A 26,989-nucleotide genomic window follows, 5' to 3' on the forward strand; every position below is an offset into this window, starting at 1 on the left:
CAGGTATGGTAAGTCAGACTTGGCATTCCTTGGTCCGTAAATTCATACAGTTTCTAGATGGGTAACCCGCAAAACATTCGTAGGAATACAACATGAAGTGAGCCATTATAACTGTCGCTTACATAAAAACTCGGCGGATCGTACAATCCACTGAGATGCGCCACCACCACTGCCGATGGTCTCAATAGCAGTTATTTGCTAGGGAGTAAGTCGCCATATTGGGGTTATATTGTCATACCGCATCGACTGCATCTTATTTCTAATAGATTATACAGGGTGTCCCGCAACCGACCTTTTTCCTTGAACGGTATTAGAGAGGGTACTTTTTTAAGTGGAAAGTTCCTCTTCCATTTTTGGATCCTAGCATTTTTTTTGTTGGTCTGACTTTTTTTGGGGGGGGATTGAACTACTAATTTCAGGGGCGTATTTTTTTTTTAATTGTTAAATTTTTTTTTTCGTCTTTTTTTATGGGACATGACTTTGCAACTAATTGACCAGAAAGAACGCAATTTACTCGCGAAATGAATCAGTATGATGCACAATTACTTCTGATTGTTCTTAATTTTTACAATTATGGGAGCTCCGTTTCGGCAGCACAGTAGTTTAGAAGTGTGTCTGTTCAAGTCTCGTCTTTAAACGTTTTTTAAGTGTTTTGCGTGCTACTCTGAGTTTTTACCTCTGTCGCTGACCTGCCGCAAATACCCCCGGAGCATTTTGTGATATAAATTGGTCTGATACCTGTGGTGAGAGATTGGTTTTTTACGGTTTTTGATTCATGGCAAATTTTGAGGTTACCTGGTGAGAGAGCAAAATAAAAAAAAAAAAAGGAAATAGTGCTATAAATCGAGTCGGAAAAAGAGGGCTCCTAAGCTTCCACATACCTACTGAGGCAAGCCTCATGCCGCTGAGCGGCATCTCTGAACCAAAACTATCATCAACCCCGAAAGGCAGAACCACCGTCGGTACACCTGTTCCCTCTCGACTCGACGTTTCTTCCACACTACTCGCACAATCACCATCAACGCTCAAAGAATCTAGCAAAGGCAGACCTCCAACTGCGGCCACTTGGGTGAAGCACAAGGATCCCTCAACGCCTACTCTCACTACCTTCTTCACCATACCCGAATCCAAGAGGAAAAGAGACTCGTCCCCTAACTGCTCCACCTCCCCTGAATCAGACAGAGCTTTGAAACTCAGAAGACCTGAATCCGTCTCACACCTGGCAGAGCTAGATTGTTCAGCTTCTGAATCTGACTTTAGTTCCTGTTCCTCATCACCAATCCCTACATTACCCTCCCCTACCATCGAAACCACCACAGACGCATCCATCGACACGATGCCTGGCAACGAGAAGACTATCCTGAAGCTGCTGGAGGAAATGAGACAGGACAGCAAAAATGATTTTGCAGCTCTCAAAAACCAGAGCGATAAAATGGAAAATAAATTTGATGAAATGGAGAAAATGCTCTCTGAATAGGCTAAACTGCATGAAGAAAAGCTCAATCTTCTCAAGTCTGAAATGACTGCTGAAATATCCAAGATTCATGACAACTTCAACTCCAGGTACAAGAGACTCGAGGATGAAATCAAATTGATGAAAGCACAAATCGAATCAGGCTCTTCCTCTTCTTCTCACCCAGCTCAGATCCCCTCTGAAGTAGAAGATAGACTAGAGGAATTGGAAAAACAGGCCAAACGCAACAATATAATCATTGCTGGTCTCCAGGTTCACAAGGGTGGAAATATCAAGGACCAAGTCAATGATTTCCTCATTTCATCACTGAAAGTCAGTAGCTGCGTGGCCTCAGCTAAAATCGTCGGCTCTAGAGGCGCTCTTCCTGTTATCCAGGTTGAACTGAACAACTACGAGTCCAAAATGGCCATTTGGAATGCCAAGAAAGCCACTCACCTCGCCAACATATTCATCAACAGGGATCTAACACGTAAAGAAGGAGCAATTGACAAGATCATCAGAGACCAAGCGAAAGCTCTCAAACAACAAGGGCATGTTGTGTAGACCAGGTATCAGAGTCTTATTGTCGATGGCAAGAAATACTTCTGGGATGAGAAATCCAGCGAGTTGAAACTGGACAACTCCACTGCTGCCAAATTCTCTGCACATTCCTCTCGACCTAGTTCCTCCGTACCCAAGACACAACCCATGGAAGTTCAATAACCCTCTCTTCCTCCATCAACTCCCACAACTACTCTACCTACCAAAGGCGTCACCTCTGGAAATTTTCGGCTAACCAGCCTCCTCAACCCCAACATAAACTAAATCTCTCTGGTCTTCAGGTCGCCTTCTGAAATGTTACCGGCTTCTGTCACCTGGAAGAGCTGGTTCAATCTGACCTAGCTGACGTACTGTGCATTTCCGAAACCATGAAATTGAAGCCTCCATCACCATGCCCAAAATTTCTCACTGATTTCAACTGTCTCTGGTCCGATGCTGTCAAGGACAAGGCCCGGGGTAGAGGCAGTGGTGGCCTCCTCCTCTGTGCCAAGAAATATGTGAACATGGAACTGTTGGACTCCTCCCCTTGGTGGATCTTTGTCATGATCCGGGGTGTTGACGCCACTTTTATCCTAGGCCTTGTCTACTTCCCATCTGCACCTGAATTTAACTACGACTACGCTATGCTGTTACTTCAAGGAAACTTAAACGAAATCGATGACTCTCATACTGGTCTCCCCTTCATCATTGGAGGCGACTGGAACGCCAGAGTGGGAATAGTAAATGACGTTGACGAGAACTTCTTTCTTGGATCCAGTCTCTTCTGGGAAATGAAGACATTTGACCTCGAACCAAATGAAAGGTGTGACTGTACCCTGGATTTCGCCACGATCAACGACCTCATCATCATCAACGGAAGAACCATCAGCGACCACCCAGCCAACTTCACATATTGGAAATGGGGCCTTTCAGTGAATGATACGATTTGGCGCTCAGCCCCTCGTCTCGACCTCATCAAAGACCTGAAAGTACTCCCAGATATTGTTTCCTCTGATCACTTCCCTCTTATTCTAAGCCTATGGTGCAACACCCACAAACCCTCACCTCCCTCCTCCTCGTCCAGTCTCGCCCTTCCCTCCTTCATACCACCAAAAATCCTGTGGAATGACGACAGGGTTGAAGACTTCCAGATGGCTCTTGAATCCCTGAAATCCAATACCTCATCCTCCACACCCTCCAGTTATCAACAAGCTCAAGACTGTATCTCCAGTGCTATCTGGGACGCTGCCACACAAGCTGGTCTTGTATCCATTGCCTCTTATCGACATCCAGCAGGTCGTTTTGGTACCTCCGTCCCTACATGCAAACCCTGGTTCGACGATGAATGTTTCAGACTCAAGCTCCAACTTAAAGAAGCTTCTAAGGTCTGCTTTCGCTCTAAATTTGCTCCAAAGGACAAAGCCACCCTCTCCCACCTGGAAAAGAGTTATAGATCAGTCCTGGACGCAAAAAAGAAATCGTACGATCAACTGTTGGCTGACAGCATCGCCAACTCTGCAATCCCTATGCCTTTTGGACTACTGTCCGCAACTGTAGGCCAATCATCAGCTCCCGGGACCAGGGCCTGCCAATTGATGCCTGGAACGATTTCTACCTCGGCCTATATCCTGCGCGCTCGGACTCCCAATGCTCCATTGACGAATCACTGGTTCCTGAGCTCGACAGACCATTCTCCACAGCTGAGCTAAATACGGCTATCAAAAACTTAAAGCTCAAAAAAGCACCAGACTCAGACGGAATTCCAAATGAAGCTCTCAAGTCACTTACTCCCTCTTGGGTTTCTGAACTGCAGGCTCTATACAATCAAATACTGGAGGATGGTTGTGTTCCTACCAGCTGGGCCAATATCATCATGTCTATGCTTTTTAAGAAAGGAGACAGGCTGGATCCTGCAAATTACCGTGGCATTGCACTCATCAATACCACCACAAAATTATTTACAGAGCTTGTACGGAAGAGACTGGAGCCTTGGGTGGAGGACAAAGGCCTGCCTTCAGAATCCCAGCATGGGTTCAGAGGTGGGTGCAGCTGCACAGATGCAATCTTTACTCTTCTCTCTGCTACTCACTTCCCACTTAGACTGGGTAAGAGAGAAGTTTTTGCACTTTTTATCGATTTTCGTCGAGCTTTCGACAGCATTCCTCACGAGTTACTGTGGCGTCACCTCAGGGAACTTGGCATAAGCTCTAGAATTGTCTGTGTTCTCATCTCTCTTTACTCTCAAGCAAAAACCTCCAGGTAACCTCGAGCTAACCTCCAGGTTAGAAGTAGAGGCCTGCTTTCCAACCATTTTGACGTCACCGAGGGAGTTCTCCAGGGTGAAACGCTGAGTCCCCTCCTGTTCCTCCTTTACATCTCGGACTTTGAAGACTTCTTCCGAGCCCGGGGGCACACGGAACTCAATATCGACGGTCACTCAGATGTTCACCTTCAGCTATTCGCTGATGATGCAGTGCTTTTTGCCGATTCTCATGTCCACCTGAAAGATATTCTTTCTACTCTCCATGAATACTGCTCTCTTAAAGGTCTGACTGTCAATACCTCAAAAACCCAGATTATGATCCTGAAGGAGTCTGGTCCACCAAAAAAGAACAATCCACGATTTACGTTGTTCAACGGTACACCCTTGAACATTGTACGTACCTATAACTACCTAGGAATACGTATCTCCAGAACAGCCAAAGGTAATGACACCCTGAAGACAGCTCTTGGTAAAGCAAAATCGGCCACTTCAGCTTTACTTTCCATCATCTATAACTCCAAGTGTGATAACTGGCCCTCTTTCACGAAGCTCTTCGACAGTTTGGCTGCATCCACACTCCTATAGACTGACTTTCTAAAGAGGCTCCTCTCCCTCCCCAGGAATCCAGCAAACTGGGCTGTCAGGATGGAATCCTCTTCCCCCCACCTGGCTCACAGAGCCATGTACCTGATTTGGAAGTGGTTTATCAAGACCTTGAGACTAGGAGACAACCGTCTGCTCAAGATCTGCCTGCTGAGATCAATTGAGCTAGCAAAGAACATTGAAGTACCGTCCACCTACAACTGGTTTTCTCACATAAAAGCATTCCTCAAACTCAACAATGCCATGGACTTGTTGGAGACCATGGACCCTAACGTATGGAGTCTACGAACCAATGAGATATTCGAAAGCTATGACCTATATCTTCGGAACCTTGATTACCAGAGCTACCTGTCTTCCAAGTCCAGCCAACTGCATATCCAAAGATCTCCTTCCGATCCCCTCCCTAAGTACGTCCAACTTCGTCTCTCTCTCTCCCTGAAAAAACAAATAGCCCAACTCCGCCTAGCAAATACTCACTACGGTTCCTTCAATCTAAAGAACGACAGATCCATGATTATACCATCCCAGCTTTGCTCCCACTGCTCATCCCTAGGACTCTTTGAATACGAAACCATTCCACATATCTTTTTACATTGCTCGCTTTACTCTGCTTTTAGGGAACAATACCTGACTACCTTGCTTTGCTCATCCACAGAAGACGATTCAGACGAGGCTCTAACTACTAAAATCTTGTGCTCAGAAGACCCTAAAGCTCTTAAATCCATATTCTACTTTGCCAGAAGCAGTTTCACGTTGAGAGAACAAACTATTTGATTTCTACTTCTATTATTATTTAACTATTTTCCACTATGTATATAAATTGTCTTTGTAATAACGAGATGTTTACGCAACACACACTGTGCTTTACTATTTTAGACACCTCAATTGACTTTAATGCTATTTCATGTTTTTGATTATCAACTGAAAGAATTTTATGAAAATACTATTATCGACTTATGTATCAATCCCACACATTTCTATCTAGTATCCCCCTTGCTATAGGAGCAGCATTGTTCTCCTTAGAAGCAATAATGAATAAATAAATAAATAATTTTTACAATTATGTTAATAATTGATGAGTAATTAATTATTTGGGGCTAAATTTATTTTATTAATTCAATAATTTAGAATTTATTTGTTTTATTTACTTTATTTTTTTATTTTTTTATTTTTATTTTTATTTAATATTGCTTTTTTTACATGAAGTACAGAGGCATGTACTGTGGGGCGGGAAGGAGGGGGGGGATTTGAAGGAAAAAGGGGGGGCGGGTTGCGGAACGAGTCGGAGCCCACATCACGCCTCCAAAAGGGGGGTGAGGATTTTTTTTTTTCAATTTTTTGTTCTCACTCCGCACGGATTGAGGTAAAGGAAACATTTGTGAGGGTGTGGAAGTCACCCCCGCCCCTATCGGGGAGGTTAAAATCTGCACACAGTGAGGGGAGGGGGTTGAGAAATGAGTCCATGCTCAAATCAAAAGGGGGTGAGAATTTTGTTTTCTCAATCATGTGTCCAAAAGAGGGGTTTTCTTTTCGCTTTTTGCTTGCAATTCGTAGGGATTCGGAGAAATTGGACATTTCGAGGGGGTGAAAGCCACCCCCTCGGCCGCACTTATCGGGGAGGTCAAAATTCCCATACAGTGAGGGGTAGGGGAACACAAAATACTCACCCCATTTTAGACAAACATATCTCCAAAAATAAGGGAGATAGCGAATTTTTACAAAAATTTGGAACGGGGGGTGAAACGGTGCATTGAGAATTCACAACCAAAAAAATTGAGTCCGTGAGTTTTTCAAAAATTTTTTGGAAACTGAGGGAGATAGCGAATTTATTATTATTATTATTATTATTATTATTATTATTATTATTATTCTTTATTAAGAAAGACAGCTTAGCTGATACATCTTTACCCATAATACAAGTGTTGGAGTTGGTGTTAATAAACGCAGTGTATACAGTACAAAGAAAAAAAAAACACAAATCATTTCTTATTCCAGAAAAAGTGAAAAGAAAAACAGACGCAATTGAATATAAAAATCAAAATAAAAGAAGTAAATAGGGCGCAACAAAAGCGAGGGGTGATGCGGGTTGAAGCCTGGCTCAGTATATTGCCCCGTGATTTGGTGGCGGGACAACCGTATGCACAGCTGGACTGGGACCTCAGTGACAGTCTTTGGCATGGCCGGAATAGTCCGATTATTGCACCTGAAACACTCGACAGAAACAGAGACTCTGGACCCTAAAAAAATATCAAAACGAAAACCAAAGTGAAGGGTAGGCCCAAAGAACCCTGTCGAGCTCAGTATAATACTTTCCCTCTAAGTAGCAAGGTCACCTCGGTCCTCCTCGACACCCAACACCCTGTCCAGGCCTCGCACAAAACCCTCCAGGCAGTCAGCCTCCGTGACATCTCTAGGGAGAGCGTTCCAGTCATTCACCACTCTGAGCGGCAGGAAATTCAGCATCTGATCGGTCCTGACCCTCCGCTTCAGCAGTCTGTTTTCATGACCCCTATACCTGGAACGCTCATTCCTCACGAAGAGCCTGTTGACACCCGGGGCGGTGTAGAGCGAATTCTGGATCTTGTAGGCCTCGATCAGATCGAATCTCCTCGGTCTCTCCACCAGCGGGGGTAGGCGAAGCCGCCTCATCCGTTCTCCGTAGTCGATGTTCGAGAATCTTCCCGGAATCTTCGTTGCTCTTCTCTGAATTTCCTCCAAGAGGCCAATGTCCTCAGCCAGATGCGGAGACCAGATCTGGCAGGCGTACTCTAACACTGGTCGGATGAAAGTCACATAAATCGACCTCAAGAACTGGGGGAAACCGGATGGAAGGCCTTTCTAACCAAGAATAGCATGGAATTTGCTATTCCTCCTTAACCACCCCGAGATGTGCGCGTTCCATTTCAAGTCCTTCGATATTGTCACGCCCAAGTCCCGTTGCGCTGACACTGGTATTACCCTTTCCCCCCGAAGATAATAAAGCTTCCTGGGGTTCCCTCTACCACAGTGCACTGCGGAACGCTTGCTCGCATTTAGAGAGAGGAGCCACTTCTCAGTCCACTGGTCCACCGCATTTAGGCTCTCCTGAAGTATGTCCTCCACGCCGTCCTCCGGGTGCTCGAAGAGTTCAGTGTCGTCTGCGAAGAAAGAAGCCGCCACCGAGATTCCAGCCACCAGGTCCGACACGTACCCTGACAGATCCCTGAGGCACCCCACTGAGCATCTCCCTGCTCCTCGACAGTACCTCACCCACTCGAACCGAGAAGAACCGGCCCACCAGGAAATCCTCAATCCAGCTCTTTAGATTCCCTCCGATTCCAGCCGCCTCTAGCTTTCCCAAAAGCCTCTTGAAAGGAACCCAGTCAAAGGCCTTCTCGAAGTCCAAATAGATGATGTCCATCGGCCACCTCCTGTCCAGCGAGTCAAGCCATTTTCCGGTGCATTCTAGGAGGTTTGTGACCGTAGATCTGCCCGGGATAAAGCCATGTTGCTCAGGCGGAATGACCCCCCTGGACAATAAAAAAGGTCTCTACTGATCCACAATTAATCTTTCCATTACGACCGATGTTAATGAAATCGGCCTGTAGTTCACCGGCCAGAGTTTGTCCCCCTTTTTGTATATTGGTGTCACCACAGCAGTCTTCCAGGCATGTGGCAGCATGACGCGGTCCATGTATTGCCTCATTATCCGCGCCAGAATTGGAGCAACCTCACCCGCGCAGCGCCGAAGAACCCGGCAACTCACTTCCTCCGGTCCTGATGAAGAGGATTCATCAAGATCTAGTAGTACCGCCTTCACTTTGGCACAGTCCAGACATACGTCCTCCAGCACCCCTTCCCCCTCCGGGAAAGTCGAGGGCAGTCGAATATCACCAACCGGCTCTCTGACGTAGGCCCCCTGAAACTACGATGCGAAAGGCTCGGCGATCTCCTCCGGAGACTCCACCTGTGACCCATCTACCTTCAGCACTTCGGGAATACCAACTTTGGAGACCATCTTCGAGCCGATGAGTTCTTCAAAAATATCTCCGAAACTTAAGGAGTTAGCAAATTTTTACAAAAAAAGGGGGTTTCTCGATTTTTTTTCAATTTGTCGAAATTCAAAATTTCCAAAATTGTCAAAATTCATTGGAAATTGTAGAAATTTTTGAAAGATTTGACGATTTGGAAAATTTCGAAAATTAAAAAAATTTCTAATTTTGACAAATTGAAAAAAAAATTGAGAACCCCCCTTTTTTGAAAAAATTCGCTCCTTTAGTTTTGGAAATAGTTTTGAAAACCTTACCGACTCCATTTTTATTGATTGTGAATTCTCAATGCACCTCTTCTCCCCGCCCTAAATTTTGATAAAAATTCGCCATCTCCCTTAATTTTGGAGATATTTTTAAAGAACTCACCAACTCAATTTTTTTGATTGAGAATTCTTGATACCCCAACTCCCCAAATTTTTGTAAAAATTCGCCATTTCCCTTAGTTTTAGAGATATTTTTGAACCCCTCCCCTTCCCCTCTTTGCAAAATTCCCCCTCAAAAATTAAAACAATTTTCTATATTTTAGAAATTTTTTTTCCAAATTAATATATTTTTTAAGAATATCTTATTTTAAAATTAATCCCTATTTTGATCATTAATTTTAAACGATTTTTTTTTAAACTTAGAAACTTTTTTCGAAAGCTAATCCACATGTTCTCTTTGTGTAAGGTGTAAGTCGACTTATTTCGCTCGAAAATTTTTTTCATATCGGAATAAGTCGATTCAACTCACAGAACAATAGTTGAGAATCAAATTCAGGACTTATTCCGTTTTTCACTTGAATAAAAATATAGTTAATTTCTTTTTCTCAAATCGTTTATAGGGGATATGTGACACAATATGTAGAATCGTTTTCCGTCAATAACTCATTTTCGGAAAAAACCGACGTATTACCCTTCACCGCTTCGTTACTGAGATCATTTGTATTTATTATTATTATTATTCAGTTTCGTTTTGCAAAGATACTAATGTGGAGACTTTCATTCCCTAATTACATAGATTTCAGATAATTTTTGCCCCAAAACCATCCTCTTTTCATTGATCAATTTCTTTGATGTATTCTCTAAAATTATTTTTTTTTCTATATTTTATCGGGAGATAAAGCGAGAGTTAAGTATGAAATTGAATAAAATATTGTTCACAATATTCATTGAAGAAATTCCAGAAAAAATGTATTCAACAATAGAAAATTCGAAAAAGTATGGGAATGGCAAGATTTCAGGCAAAGCTGAAATCTTGCTTCAAAAAAGTTCCTAACTTGAACAAAGTACTTGATATCCTTAACGTCGTCTGGGTACCGTTCATATATCGGGAGTGCATTGAAAGTGACGAAAAGGGGCTGCTATGTATGTGATAAACCGACGTCGAGTGGATTAGACGCAAGTCTAGTGTGCGAAAGGTTGTGAGTTCGATTCCCCGTGGAACCGAATTTTTCAACGGAAGGCTCCGGCGAGCGGGAGGTTGCTAATAGAGGAACCGCCTGTACCGGCATGGGTTTCCTGTGGTTTCCCCATGCTACTTCTATGTTCTATAGGAGTGCGAATGCGGTACAGTGTAGAATCCACCGCCGCATGCATAGGGTTGAATAGAGTGCCGAATGAGACCCAAAAAGGGACTCCGAGGCCGTAAAAAAAAAATATGTATGTGATGAGGGCACTAATTTGAATGCACACGAATACGTGAATTTCCTCATGTACGATATATGCCTGTATTTTTTTTTATTTGATAACCTTATGGAATTCGAGGGTAAAGTGGTGTGATTGGAAAGAGAAAAATTTCATTATAATTGGAGTAAAATACAACTCGGCATGCCTCAGTTCCCGGAAAATATACGTAAAACACAGTCTCATTTTTCCCCAGTCTCTCTTATTGTTAGTCTGATAAACCAGATCCCATTTGTTGAAATTCCTTTTGTAGTAATTGAAAAACTACATAATGGAGCAGAAAGAATCATTTTCCTATTGATTGAAAATACAGGTAGCTTTTTTTCTCCATGACAATGTATTTCGTTAGATGCGTATTTCTCCAGTCCAATTATTCCCAGGTACCCAGGTGCGGAATTCCAAGCTTGAACAATGGGGTAAAGCTTGGTTCAATTTAGGATACCAGGCCTTAGAATTCATAGCTATGGCCACGTTTGAACCTTTGGTAACCCCTATGTAAAACCAAGCTTGGCGATACTCTGTAAATTAAAGCTTGGGTACCCAATCATGGTCCAAGTTTGGCATTCAAAGCTTGTACTCAGGGGCTTCAACCAAGCTTGGCTCAATATATTATAGCTAGGTAAATCCAAGCTTGAATTCTGGCGTTTTAACCAAGCTTGGCCCCAGATGTGATAATTAGTATTCAAGATTGAACCAGCAATGGTCCAAGCTTGGTATTATAGCTTAAGCGCAGAGCATCCAACCAAGTTTGGCCGAACATTGGTGTCCAGCGTAAATGCATGCTTAGAGGTATTGAAAAATTTCGAGCTCGAATTCCAGAACCGGTAGTGGTATAGTGAGTAATAGTTGATTTACAAAATCTGCATAGAGATGCATCGTTCTCAGGGAAAATAAATTGAAATTGAAACATATTGGAAATTGTCTAGGTGCTTTACATGTATTTCCCAGTCTCATTTTGCCCCAATCTCCCTTATTCACTATCATTTTGATTTCCAGTATTTACTATCGACACGTTCGTTATAATTGTCTATTTAAAAAGTTGTGCCAACAATTGTGCTAAAAAACAACATCCCGTGAAAGTTTATATGACCAATACGGAGTATGAATCAACGGAAGTGCCCGGTAGTCTAGTGGTTAAGGCAAAGGATTTGTAATTCTAGGATTCCGGGTTCGAGACTCGTCGGAATAATTAGCGATAACAAATTCGGCTTTTTAATCGATCATGGCATTAGGGATTAATAATTGAGAAATAACCCATCATGAAAATAATGAAGTAAAAGTTGATGTATCATTTTTTGTCATTATTTTTACGGCAATTGAGTAGGCGCTGAATTGGCTACCAGATAGATAGAATCTCGTAACCAAGCTTGAACAAAGTTCGGCGTCCAACCTTAAAGCAATGGTCAATTCCTATCTGAATAGTCCAAGTCCATCTCCAAATATTACAATTATATTGAACTAGCGCCGCCACGGCCGCGACGTTGATGCCCTTTCATTATGCTTTCTCTCGTTTTTTCCTTGTGTTTCCTATTCTAAAAAGAACATACACTTAAAGTCGATAACTATTGATATCTCGCAAGTCTGTCACGCTTATTCGTCATTGGTTCCAGTCGTCTGAGGCGGCAAATTTAATTCAGGATTGATTCAATTTTGAGATTTTCAATAATGATTGTTTCAATTACAGCGCGCCGTAGGGCGCGTCCGGTCTCGCCTTTAAAAAATTTATGTCATACCGTACGATGAGTTAGGTTTAAGGCACGCTGCACGAAGCGCACATTGTGCGATAGTGCAATTTAGAGCACTGTCGCACAATGTAACATAAAATAGTATAGACCATTCGGGTATAAATTTCGTTTCCAACGAATGTGAGTACAGACCTCGCCTTGGGCTCGGCCTGTAAACTTCACAGTCGTCAAAAACAAAATTTATGCCCTTGTGGTCTAATATACTATGATGATTCATCATCGGCTTATTAAACTGAGTGTTAAGATTAATCGACATAATGCTTATCGGTTCATCACCAATTTCACCAAATTCAATATTTCAATAAGTGATTCACCAGTTTTGAATTACTGTGCTCACTGAATGACCTTCTAGCAAGAAACCCTAGGTAGGTGTCCGCCTCCAATTTTCGATGAAACTTATACATGTTATAGAGAAGTCAAAACTAAGGGACACGTATTTTTTCTTATCGGCTAATACGTGGATTTTGGGGGCAAAACTGACCTCTGAAGTAGGCCACTTCTCAGGTTAATTTGTCGTTTGTGTATATAAAGAGAATACTCAGACAAATATTTTGCCATGTAACCGACTGTAATGGTTACGTGGATGAGTCGTTGCTCCGGCGGACATCCAAGCGAAGCACCGTTGAGCTGGGTTAGTACTTGGATGGGTGGCCGTTTAGGAACACCTCGCTCGCACAAAAAAAATTGCGGGCGGTAGGTACGGTGTAGGGGCCTAGTGTCTCCATCTAGTCAGTGTGACAGATGGATATATTAGGGCACTGTACAATCGGCCGGCTGTGCGACTGGGGTTTTACATGGTTTCCCGTGCAGTCCTAGCTCGAATGGGGCACAGCTAAGAGTAAGACGCCCATGATACCGCAGATAGCAATGAGAGGAAAAAGAAAGGAGGGGAGGCAGGCTAGAGGAGGGGTTTGAAATCGAGAATTACTTCAATAAAACCAATGAAATAGAAAAAAATAAAAAAATAAAATAAATATTTTGCCATGTAAAAGGAAGCTTATGATGAATGATGAATATGTGAATTAAAATCATCCCCAGGGGTTGAAATTTAGGGGTTGAACTACCGCCGCAAAAAATTATTTTTACAATTAAATAAAAAACTATTGCTCAGAATTTGATCGAACTAATTCCATTCGAAAGAGCAGTTAAAAAGACAGAATACCTTTTCTTACAGTTTTTTTGCAAATTACAATTTAATAGCGAAAAAATCAACTTCCAGTAACTGTCCTATCTTTTAATTTTCCGTGGTGTAAATCGAAGCTTGTGTGGGATAAAAGGATTAAAAGTCAAATTCGTACCGGGTGTGGTGAATGTGGGGGCTAAGTAACCTCCTGACAAGTCAGTCTTTGATAAAACAAAAAAACATGGTTTAAAATTTTATGAAATCATTCCTATTTGCAACGTAAGGAAAAGATACGAAATACCTTTTTTTGTTTTTGTTTTGTCAAATCGAAATTCGAACCTATCGAGTAGATTACTAATAATTTGCAAATCGTCAAATCTGCTGCCTATTTACTTTTCATGTTCTCTCACCGAATCGCCATGACAGCCTTTCCAACATCACAAGCATTTGATGACACCTCGATATGGAAATACGACAATAATTATAGTAATTACTCAAGAGTGGGATTACAAGTAAACATGTCTAATAATGGTAGAGTTCATACCATTAATTTTTTGCATATATTATGATTTTAGTATAATTTTCCGAATCATCAATATTCTAGATAGGTAATATTGTGGATCGTAATTCATACAGAAACGGTATTCATCAAAAAAATGCGACAAACAAAGAGATTTTTTGTACCATGACACCCAACTACAGCGACACTGGAATAGCCCTCAATGTCACAGTGGGGATGAGAAGATTGCCCGGAGGCGAAATCGACGGGATTCTCAAACTCTTCCGGTTTTCTTATAATATAACCACCTTTAAACCAAGCGTAATGAAATAAATTTTGATATCTTGGTAAAGTTAACTGATTATGGACGAAAGATTGTAACTTTATTATATTATTCCTTAAGTGTAAATTAATATCAGGACCAAGGAGGACAACGGTATCCGAAAATGACGGACATAATTTTTCCATATTCTACAACCGAACACATCGAGGGGTTGAATATTTCCAGTGGTACCCTTCGCTATCAACACAGTTAATAACTCTTTATTTGAAGGTGTTGCTTCTCGTACCGCTTCAGCGCAGTGACCACTTCACGAATCTATCAGCAGTAGACTGTTAGGTCCAACGTTAGGGAAAAATACTTCCTTCAACCATGTTTTGAAATGCTCTAAAAATTGAGAACATTTTAATGATCGTGATTAATGTATAGAGAATATCAGGTGCTCTTGTGTCTTGAACATTATCATACCTGAAGTGAGTTTTCCCCATTTTGAGGCAGTGACAAAAACATTGGATGGTCTGAAAAGATTCTGCTCTACGATAGGGCCAAAAGTTCCAGAAGGTTCTTTCAAAACCAGGAAGAGAGGTGACAATAATTTTCCATCAGCAAAAATTGTGGGTTGTATTGTATAACTATATGTTGTCGAGGTTACCGATTGTACTACACATGCCACTTGTTTTGCGCCTTCTTCAGCTAAAGTACGTCCTGAATGAATTTCCAATTGAAAACCATTCTGATCCGAATTATAAATGTTTTCCAGTCCATACGTGGCAAAATAAGGCTGAACTTTTTGAAGAAATTCGTCTGATTGTTTTTGTAGGGTTTCTCGATTTTCTAATGTTTTGCGCGTGACGGATTTGTTAATTTTCCGAGATGTGATACGATGTGCTTTCTTGAAATTATGTAACCACCATAGGAAACCCGTGAAACGAATGTCTTCAAATCCTATATCTTCCCGAGCTTGCAGAGCCCACCTGCGTAGATCGGTGTCGTGAACAATCAATCCCGCATCAATTGCGTTTTCCATATTATTCAATGTATACTCCGAAATATGCTTCAACTTCTCCATATATGTCCCTCCTTTGTTGATTTGGTGTGCCCAACGACGTAACTGTCGACTGGATTTCACCTTTTTGAATCGATTCGTTTCACCTTTTTGAATCGATTCGAAACTGTTTTCACAGAAAGATTTTCTTTCGTCTTTGCACTTCTCCAGAATTCTACTGCTCTCCGCTTATAGTCAAAATCTACAGGTTCCTCATCTTCCGAACAACTTTCAGATGATTCTTTATTATGTGGTTGAAATTTTTTATCTTCAACCGCTATCATTTCTATATCTTTATAAGGCTCTCGAAAATCCAGAGATGTTTCTTCAATCATNTAGCTTGTACCACGTGATGTCGAATGGGCCAATTATATTGCCCGATATTTGAGTTGGAAAAATAATCATCATGAACCGATCACGAAACAAAACACTCACTGATAGGNGTGACAAAAACATTGGATGGTCTGAAAAGATTCTGCTCTACGATAGGGCCAAAAGTTCCAGAAGGTTCTTTCAAAACCAGGAAGAGAGGTGACAATAATTTTCCATCAGCAAAAATTGTGGGTTGTATTGTATAACTATATGTTGTCGAGGTTACCGATTGTACTACACATGCCACTTGTTTTGCGCCTTCTTCAGCTAAAGTACGTCCTGAATGAATTTCCAATTGAAAACCATTCTGATCCGAATTATAAATGTTTTCCAGTCCATACGTGGCAAAATAAGGCTGAACTTTTTGAAGAAATTCGTCTGATTGTTTTTGTAGGGTTTCTCGATTTTCTAATGTTTTGCGCGTGACGGATTTGTTAATTTTCCGAGATGTGATACGATGTGCTTTCTTGAAATTATGTAACCACCATAGGAAACCCGTGAAACGAATGTCTTCAAATCCTATATCTTCCCGAGCTTGCAGAGCCCACCTGCGTAGATCGGTGTCGTGAACAATCAATCCCGCATCAATTGCGTTTTCCATATTATTCAATGTATACTCCGAAATATGCTTCAACTTCTCCATATATGTCCCTCCTTTGTTGATTTGGTGTGCCCAACGACGTAACTGTCGACTGGATTTCACCTTTTTGAATCGATTCGTTTCACCTTTTTGAATCGATTCGAAACTGTTTTCACAGAAAGATTTTCTTTCGTCTTTGCACTTCTCCAGAATTCTACTGCTCTCCGCTTATAGTCAAAATCTACAGGTTCCTCATCTTCCGAACAACTTTCAGATGATTCTTTATTATGTGGTTGAAATTTTTTATCTTCAACCGCTATCATTTCTATATCTTTATAAGGCTCTCGAAAATCCAGAGATGTTTCTTCAATCATTTCCACACCATTGTATTCCTTCACGGATTGAAGTGAATTCGTTTGGAAACTATCCACTAATTCGTGTTCCGCATTGTTTACGGGCGTTTCAGCAAGATTAAAAACTTCAAATATTGCCATGCGAAGTCTGATGACGTTGATTAGATTAATTTTCACTTGTAATACCACAAGGGCTTCAAAATTATCGGGTATTTTCCGATAGGTTCGTTGCAAACAAACGAAGGAGTCAAGTTTTTCAGGTTAAAAAATCACGAGTGCGAAGCACGAGTGATTTTTCCTGAAAAACTTGACGACTTCGTTTGTATGCAGGGAACCTTGAGGAAAATGCCCGATTAATTTTGAAGCTCGTGTGGTATTCGGGGGATTATTTTTCCAATCCAAATGTCGGGCAATATAATTGGACCATGTGACGAAACTCACAATTGAGAAACGAAAATTGTATAATTAACACAACAGCATTCAATGTGTGTGTCAGCACTCAATGTGTAGTTTCTCTCATCACAGAAACTGGTAAAGTGATTTCAAATTGTCTTCTTCGTTTTCTCCGTATTGACGGGAATATTCCCTTTTACTTTTTCATCAATGGTTTTCAGGGAATGAACTCCGAATCTACTCATTTCGAATAAAAATCCTCGGATTACCACAATTGAATTCAATCTGTCAGCTTGACGAGGGGTTAATTCGACTGCATGATGTTTTGTTTTTTATATAGCAACTACCAGACAAAATTATCAAAAAATTATCAGTTGAAAACCCTGTAGCTTGTACCACGTGATGTCGAATGGGCCAATTATATTGCCCGATATTTGAGTTGGAAAAATAATCATCATGAACCGATCACGAAACAAAACACTCACTGATAGGTAGTTTTTCTCGACAGATTTTGGTAGACTGATCGTGAATTGCATGAAAGATGGAAGCCAAAAATACATATTTATCCCCATGAGTTTATTTTTAAACGACAGGAGTCACATTCGAATCAATATTTTTATTCTACCGCATACGATCCCGTTGCGGTCCTGCATATAAACATACAAACATCGATATAGCAAGACCATCTCAATTGTATGTTATTTTTAATTTCTTATACTCTACACAATTTTCGACTTTTCCATGACCACTGGAGAAATTTATCCATTCCCAATACTACCCCCTCGCACTGCCTCATCAGAACGTTTAAGAACACATATTTCATGCTCGAAAATACAGACGATGGATTTTTCTTTTGCCTCCATATTCAGATTCCAGAAACAAAAAAATTAACGAAGAAGGTACTCCGTATTTTGCTCATCCTGTTGCGAATAGTGATTTTATAAAATTTTAGATTGTTTTTTTTTTCATTTGAAAATGATTTTCTAGGAGGGTAGTGGGCCCCCATATTCAACACCCCCGGGGATGAATTTCATTGTTAATCTCATCACTTCTCACAAGCTTTGTAGTACACTACGAACAATTTCAAAATTGAAAAATTACAAGAAATTAATTTTTTCGCTGTAAAATTGCAATCTGTAACAGAAATGCAAAAAAAAGTATTCTGTCTTTTTGAATGCTCTTTCCAATGGAATTGGCCCCATGAAATTCCGAGCGATAGTTTTTTTTTAATTGGAAAAATAATTTTTCGCGGGGGTAGTTCACCCCCTAAATTTCAACCACTGGGGATGATTTTAATTCACATATTCATCATTCATCATAAACTTCCTCTTACATGGCAAAATATTTGTCTGAGTCCTCTCTTTATATACGCAAACGACAAAATACCCCGAGAAGTGGCCAACTTCAGAGGACAGTTTTGCCCCCAAAATGCACGTATTAGCCGATAAGAAAAAATACGTGTCCCTTAGTTTTGACTCCTTTATAACATATATAAGTTTCATCAAAATCGGAGGGGGACACCTACCTAGGGTTCCTTGTAAGTACAATTATACTCAAAATTCTATTCAGAGTGCAAATAATTATTAAAGTTCTCACAATCCAGATTTGTTTTATGTCACGTATAAAAAAATCGTATAGAAATTTTCTATACGGACTGAGTATAGAATTCCTATAGGATTTTCGTATATGATATTCGGATATTTCTATACGGATATTTTTTATACAAATTATTTCTATACGATTTCTGTAGGTTTGATCCTATACGACCCACTGGCGCATGTATAGAAACATTTCGTATGGAGTAGCGACATTTCTCTACGTTTTTCTCTGGACCGTTTAGACATCTTTCGTAGGAAAACAAAAATTTATGTAAAAATTTACGTATAGAAATAATTTGTATAGAAATATCCGAATATCATATACGGAAATCCTATAGAATTTCTATACGTAATCCGTATAGAAAATTTCTATACGATTTTTTCATACGTGGTTCGTTACCCCTTTTATTTTCTTTTACACCTTTACAAAAGCATTCAATAATTTTTGCTGGAAAAATTATCTGATTGATCCTGATGCTTCTTTGCTAATTCGGAGTATTTTCTTCCCATTCATAATCTTTTACATAACTTAATTCGACGATGCCATGAACTTGAAACTTTGATGAATCATCTGAAATTTTTTCAAATTCTCCATGAAATCCCGAAATTCTTGTAAATTTTGCTTGAAAAACTTGGAAATTTTGGTGAAATTATGTTCTCAGATTTTTCAAATTATGTTGTTCTCTCCCATTTGAATCAGAGTACAGTAGTTGGGATCTCGTGATTCCTTCACATCAGTTTTATTAGGAAGATTCCACTTTTTCCGGTCAATTGTTCTCCCATGGTTTATTCAAAAACTCTAATATTTGAGAGATACTGAAAGTTTTTTCTAATTTCCGAAAAACTCATGGATTTTTTCGATTTTTTTCAGAAAATCTAATAATTGTTTTAAATTCTCTGGAAGCCCGAATCATCTTACATTCGGAAAAAACTGACAATTCTCTGATTTTGAGGGAACCTGTAAACTTCCTTAAGGTTCCTATAATTCATCCTCTATCCATCCTATTGGAGGTGGATTTTGTAAAGACGTTGAAACACATCGTCACTAACTTCTGAAAATTTTCTCTTGATGAGCATTCGTTAGGAATAGGATCTACTCTAAAATTTTTATACTCCTATTGGTCTTAAGTTGATACTCTTAACAGTTTCGGCTTTGCATTGTTATCTCAGTTGAGCTGAAAGTCTCCTTTTTCATATTCGCTAGCACCGCCGTGGCCGCGACGCTGATGCCTTTTCTTTACATCTTTTTCATTTTTTTCCTTGCATTTCGTTAAAAAATGAATGATTCACCATCGTCTTATTGTACTGACTGTTAAGATTCATGAAAATAATGCTTATCAGTTGATTGTCCATTCAATGTCAATATTTCAATAAGTGATTCACAAATTCTGAATTTCTGGGTTCTTTAAATGAGGTTCTAAATATAATTATAATCAAAATTCGATTCAGAATACGAAACAATTATTATTAAATTTCTAACATCTCAGAATTTTTTAGTCTTCGCCGCCCCTTTACACATTTACAACAGCATTCAACTATTTTTCTGGAAAAATTATAAGGCCCATTCTGATGCTCTTTAGCAAATTTGGAGTATTTTCTCGTCATTATTGATTTTTCTTACCATTTTATTAGATACTAGGGGGCTACGCCCCCTGCTCGCTCCGCTCGCCAACCCCGGGGGGGGGCTTTGCCCCCCCGCTCGCTTCGCTCGCTCCCCCCTCCCGGTGTGACCGAGTGGGTGTGACCGGGGTTTTTCCGATAGCTCTATACATCCTTTACCATAAGAGGCCACAAACGTATAATTCCCCCCCCCATATATAGGCGCCCCCCCATAAATGGCCACCCCCATATATAGGCGGCACCCCTCATATATACAGGTACCCGCCCATATATGGGCACCCCCCCCCGTATATGGGAACAACCCCATATATGGGCACCCCCTACATATGGGCACCACCCCATATATATAAGCACCCCCCCATATATTGAAACCGCTCATATATGGGCACCCCCTCATATATGGGCACCGCCCATATATATAGGCACCCTCCATATATGAACACCCCCATATATGGGCAGTCCCCTTAGAACCCCCATGACCCTTATGACCCTTATTAACCATATGCCCCTCGTGACCCTTAGAACTCCTACGACCGCCGTGCCCCTTAGCACTCCTATGACCCCCGTGATCCTTAGCACTCCTATGACCCTCGTGATCCTTAGAACCTCTATGACATTTAGAACCCCTATGACCCCTGTGACCTTTGAGACCCTCGTGACTCTTATGACCCTTAGCCCCTCTATGACCCTTATGACCCTTAGCACCTCTATGACCTTCGTGACCCTTAAGAGCCTTAGTACATTTGTGACCCTCGTGGCCCTCATAACTCTTAGCCTCTCTATGACCCCTTTGACCCTTAGGGCCCCTATGACCCTTGAGACCCTCCAGGGATGGGGACGTCCCCTGAAGCCCTGAAGCCTCCGCTGGCTTCGCTCATTCCCGGCTCTCGGTGTGACTGAATGGGTGTGACCGGGAGCGTTTTTCCGATAGCTCTGTAAATACTTTACCATAAGAGGCCACATACGTATAATTCCCCCCATATATGGGCACCCCCCCATAAATGGACACCACCATATGTAGGCACCCCCCTATGTGAGTAACCCCATATATATAGGTACCCCCCACATATGGGCGCCCCCCCCCTACATATGAGCACCCCCTACATATGGGCACCCCCCCATATATGGGCACCCCCTTATTTTTTTATTATATAGAGAGATTATAAAATAGCAGATTCATGATTCATATAATCCATGTTCCCAGCGCAGAATTGAAAAGAAAAACTTGAAATCACAGTGTGACTTCTGCGCCATCCTTTTCCGTGAACCTCAAATTCATGTTAATGATTCACAGGATATGACACAACTATCGTCATTCTTGTTCTCTACAATTTTTTATTTCGGATATTCTTATTATTTTTTCAAAGTGCAACAATTGAGCATGGTTTTCATTGTGTTGCATTCAAATTCTATAATCTCAATTCTAGCTATTGATTCTAATCAACTTTGGAGAAAACCTTACTAAATGCAACATTAAGAAAGTTAAATAATTCTATTTTCGATTTGGACAGTTATAATTGCTTCAGCATCAATTTTTCACTGAACGAATAATTTTTCCTGAATTGCAACGAATTTTTCTGCTCCCAAAATCGCACCAAAAATTAATTTTATGTGAAAAAAACTATATTTTTTGGAAGTTTGTACCATTCTATTATTCATTCGTAAGAACAGAATATTGAAAAATAGCAAGTATTTATGGAATTTTGTTCGAAAGCCGCTCATTATTCATCCTTTATGTTTGAGCTTTTTCTAGCCAATTCAAATTATAAATTAGATGATTGAAACTGGTTGAATAAAAAATATTCCGACTTTTTTATTCCATGGAAAAAACTGAATATTCTTTGATTTCATGGTATAGGTATTGATTTTATTACATAAAGCCTTTAAAAACTAAAATTGAATAAAAAAAATGAAATCAAATTATTTATGTAAGTTACGAATTTGGTCTAAATCATTTAGAAAAACATGAGATTCATTTTACTTCCGACTGAAAGCAATAAAATCGTTCCATTTTTAAATTTCATAGTTTTTGCTTCCGAATAGAAGCATTGTATTTGTCGAATCCGAAAATCCCAATTTTTGTATCAGGATAACTACTTTTGGCCGAAGTTGTTCAAATATCCAATTTTTAGATCATGTCCGTATGTATGTATGTATGTGTGTTTTGTGTGTATGTGACCGATCGTTTATCGACGATAACTGAAAAAATAATTGTTTAAGTGAATCTAATTATGATTTAAAATATTCTTCTCAATGGCATCTTGATCATCTGTTGCTGAAAAAAATTATTTTGAAACTAATATTTTTGGGGCAATGTTGGCTGCCAATATTGAGACAATGTCAATAAATTGATTACAATACATCATTGAATTCATTTTAAAATCCATCGTTATAGAAATTCCATGCGGAAGCGAAATGCTAATTTATGAGAAAAAATAAATACATTGACTATGTTGTGACGAAAGCAATTAACTACGTCTATTTTATTCCACTTTTGACATTCAAGTTCCTCTAATTATCAAACATTCCAACTACCTTTTAATTTTTAACCTTCACTACCAAAAAATAATTGCCGTGTCGAGGGACCTGAAAAACGCCAATTTCGTGAAGCGCAGCGCCACGCAAATATGTCCCAATTTATTAGCTATAAATTCTTTTAATTTTTCATATTGCAATAAATGACTTGCTCATGTGCTAATTGCTATGCTCACTGAATAAAAGTTCGATCATAATTATAATTCAATTTCTTCTCGAACATAAGCCAGAGAGTAGATTTCTGGTGAACACTCATATAAATTTTTATAATTAGTTCACCCGTTAATTCAATTAATCCGTTGTTCATATCATCAATATAATTCCACGCTTAGAATATCATCACCTAATTTTGTGTTTTCAGCACAAAATTTAAAATTAAAATTTTAAATGATTGTTTGACTTCTGCTCTATCCTTTTTTGGAAGTCTGAAATTCACATCAATGATTCAGATATTACATAGTTATCATCATTTTTATTATTTGCAGTTATGGAATATTGAGTCAAAGCTTTTTTTGTTTAATCATATCAGAAATTTTTAATTTAAATATTGTTACTATTTGTTCAAAGTGAAACAATCGATTATCATTTTCACTATGTTGCATTCAGATTCTTCTATACTTAAGGTCAAAAATGTCAGAATCTCTCATAATTCTAACTATTGATTCTGATGACCTTTGAAGGAAACCCCAGTAAACGCAAAATTGAGGAAGTTGAATCATTCTATTTTCCTGTAGCCTAAATGATTTGGCCAATTATAATTTGTTTATCAATCGAAAATACAGCGTGATTCGGTACAGAATATTCATCGTTTAAATGAGAACTTAAGTAACTTGAAAAGTTCTCCGCTTCACATGCTGGTTAAAAGTGTTGAATTGCATTAAATTTACAGTGAAATTTGAAATTTCACGACTTTTTCCCCTCAAACTGAAGTAAATGTCTCTCGCCTGAAAATTACTACTGAACTGTCCATGACACTTAAAATTTTTTTCCAACACTATAATTACTACTTACTCATAGTTATTAGGGAACATTTTTAAAATCTAAAAACAATAGAAAGTCAACTGTTCTGAGTATTGTCGAAAAATTGCGATTTTCGGAGACCACGACTTTTTTTGCTTCCGAATGGAAACTTTGTAATCATGTTGTTTTTCGATTTCTGAATTTTGGGTGGAAATGCCTAGAAATGTCATGTAACGTGAAGAAATGATGCTTTTAAAAAATGTATATGAGTAGGTATGTGTGTACATGTGTGTTCGTATGTCCAGAACTGTCCCCATAACTCGAGAATTATTGAGGCTAACATGCTGAAATTCTAGCTGCTAATTGGTACTACTGAGACTCAAATTTGTGCTAAATTTCAGCTCGATAGGTTGAGCGGTTCCTGATATAGCGATTCTTCGAAAATAGTTTTTTGGCGATATCACCTGAACCGATTGGATTCTTTTTTCAAAACACTCGTCACGATGATATCTATACACTCCATTGGTCGCGCTATGAGCGTGGCGCCGCACTTTTTCCAATTTTCGTTCTAAAATCAAACACACGCCTCCGAAAAATCTGAAAAAATTTGACATCCTACTTTCAAGTGTCTAAAATGATTACCTGCCATCGGTTTCCGAAAATTCGGTATCTACTGTGAAATAGAAAAATTGTTATGTATGAAGAACCCCGAAATGTGGCCCCGTACTCACTGCGCGACCAGACTCGTAAGTGAAATTTCTCAGGCGACGTTGCCGCGTGAGTGCAAGTGGTGGTTGATTGGTGGGGGTAGGCTGCTGGGGGACGAGCCGGGGCTCATCTACCGGTAAGTTGATGTTTTCATTATGATATTTATACATCAAAATGTCTAATAAATATTACTTTTTCAATGAAAAAAATTAAATCCCAACAACTCTGATTTTTTCCCCAAAAATTTAATTGCGAATGGGATGTAATCGTTTCACTGTAAAAATCTGTATGTCCAGTGAGGTTAGGAATCACTCAGTGATTATCCAAATGATGTACAACATTCGTTGTTTTGATATTGTTGCATCAAAATAATTTACAATATTTATTATTCAATGACGACAGCTCAATATTAGTTATGCTCCAAATGTAATAATTGATAAATTAAATCCTCAATTGTACGCACTTCAGGGGTGAAGTTCTCTCATCTGTCACAACAATCAGAACTAGTTGAGCTACAAGATAGTGAGTATGAACATGATTTATTATTTTAATATCAAATTAGGTTTACGATAGTGTTTGGTAGCAACAAATTCTGTCATTAACTCCAACCCACAATTCACGATTTTCTAATTGATTGATAAGATGCTAGAATCGAAATCGGCCATCTTTGAGGATTTATCTCGTGACCGAGTCGTTTTAGGAGATTTGTGGTCAAAATTGATGCATGTAATGAGGAATGAATGATTGTCCTGTACATACTGTTGGTAATTTCATTTTTTAACTCCAGAATTTTTTTTTTTAAGAATGTGGAGATATCTAGGAAACTATTGGGTTTAGGGAAAAATGTATTCATACCTTTTTTTTAGAGAATTTAATTTCCTTCGAAAAATGTCATTCAACATTTTCTCCTAAACCCATTTGTTTGGAAGATATTTTCAAAATACGCTCGATAAAATTAATTAATTGACAGAAAAATTGTCGTAAACTATCTACATCATAAAAAAAACATCTAAAAACATTTTTTTAAAAGTGGATTCTACTCAAGATAATGTAATGATTGGGAAACATTCAGTGATGGCTATTTCCTCCAATTAAAATTTTTCACTATGATAAAATGAGAAAAGAGAGATATTTGGAGAAAGACACATTTAATCATTTCCTATGTGAATTCGCTGTATTGAAATATGAAACTTCTTCTGGCTCCAGAAAAAATGCCATCGAAAAAAGATCCGACATGGCTCCCAAGTGGCATCGATGGATTAGATGATGAGCTGGAAAAATTAGGAAATGATGAAGATACGGATTATTCCGCGGCAGTGTTAGACTCCGATTGTGGAGAAGAGGTCCAAAGCTCTGAACAATCCGAAGCAGAGCAGGAGATTTTATGCATTTCATGTTGATGTTGATTCATGTTTGATCTCAATTGAACTGTTACGTACCTCAACAATTTAAAGAGTGGAAGTCTAATGAAAATATAAGCCAAAGAAAGTATTAGGAGTTCAGATGCCAATTAAATCATTGGCAGAGTGCTATACGTCTAAAAGACTAAAATAAGTCGACAATAGAAAGAGAATTGAAGATAAATAATTCCACCGTTTTAAGAATAATAAAAGTGTTAAAGTGCTTAAAATCGGCCATAATAGACGGTATTCACTTAAGCACTTTAATAATTTTAATCACGGTCGTAATCAACGAAGTAAAATAATAAAAGTGGTAAATTATAATGACCGTTTAGATGAAAATGGAATTCAGAAGTACTTGGAGTGGAATACTTGTTGATAAAGATTTGATATTCGTATTTTAAAAGAAAACATGTAAAAATGATCCCTATCATTCTCGACTATGTTTTTTCCAGTCAATATTACGACTGAAGGAAATGTACCATCACATGGAAATTATGAAAATAAGGAAAAGATTTAAGAAAAGTGATAATAATGATAGGTTCGTATATTTTGTGTGTGCAAGTTACCGTCGTTTTCGTGGGCACACTGTTACGTAAAGAAATTATCGTCAACGTGTTCTTTTTCTTTACTTCGAAATTTGCCACTAACACAGTTGTTTAAATTAAATAAAAACTTGGAAATATAAAAAAGATTTTGAAAAAACTAATAATAATTTTAGGATTTCTGTTGTTTTTTTTTCTATACGACACGTCTTGATTGGTCTCATCTTACCAGATGGAGTGAAACCAGAAAGTTGCCATTTAAAGCATAGAAAAAATAAAGAAATAATTACTGATATTTAATGATGAAATGTTTGAACTAAATTAATAAAGTAATCCATTGTGTGAAATTTGATTGATAATTCATCATTCGCATCACGTTATTATTTGTAAATATTAACGTGATATTACACATATTTGTAATCCGAATGATGAACGCGCGAAAGCAGGTTGCGAGAACGTGGCAACGTCGCGCTCCGAAAAGCATTGCGGCGCGGCGCTTACGGCGGGACCAACGACGTTCATAAGAGTTGCGCGACCAACGGAGTGTTAATTGGATTGAAAAAAGACCATTACACCCTGAGCAATGTAGTTTTATTCTCGTTTTTTCATTTTTTTCCGTGAAATTGCTTGTTTGCATGAAAACTTGAAAAATAATCGAGATAGGAACTTGAAACTTAGT

General features: G+C 39.2%; 1 long non-coding RNA gene across 1 annotated transcript; it reads left to right on the top strand.

Moving 5' to 3' along the window:
• Window positions 1-24,460: 24,460 nt before the first annotated feature.
• Window positions 24,461-26,498, top strand: LOC107037584. Its single transcript, XR_001460852.1, has 3 exons — window positions 24,461-24,501; window positions 24,834-24,887; window positions 25,572-26,498. It is a non-coding gene; the product is annotated as an uncharacterized LOC107037584 (long non-coding RNA).
• The last annotated feature ends 491 nt before the right edge of the window (window positions 26,499-26,989 follow it).

This window comes from Diachasma alloeum, unplaced genomic scaffold (assembly GCF_001412515.2).
Source record: "Diachasma alloeum isolate Michigan unplaced genomic scaffold, Dall2.0 Dall_scaffold_00256, whole genome shotgun sequence".
Classification (NCBI taxonomy): domain Eukaryota; kingdom Metazoa; phylum Arthropoda; class Insecta; order Hymenoptera; family Braconidae; genus Diachasma; species Diachasma alloeum.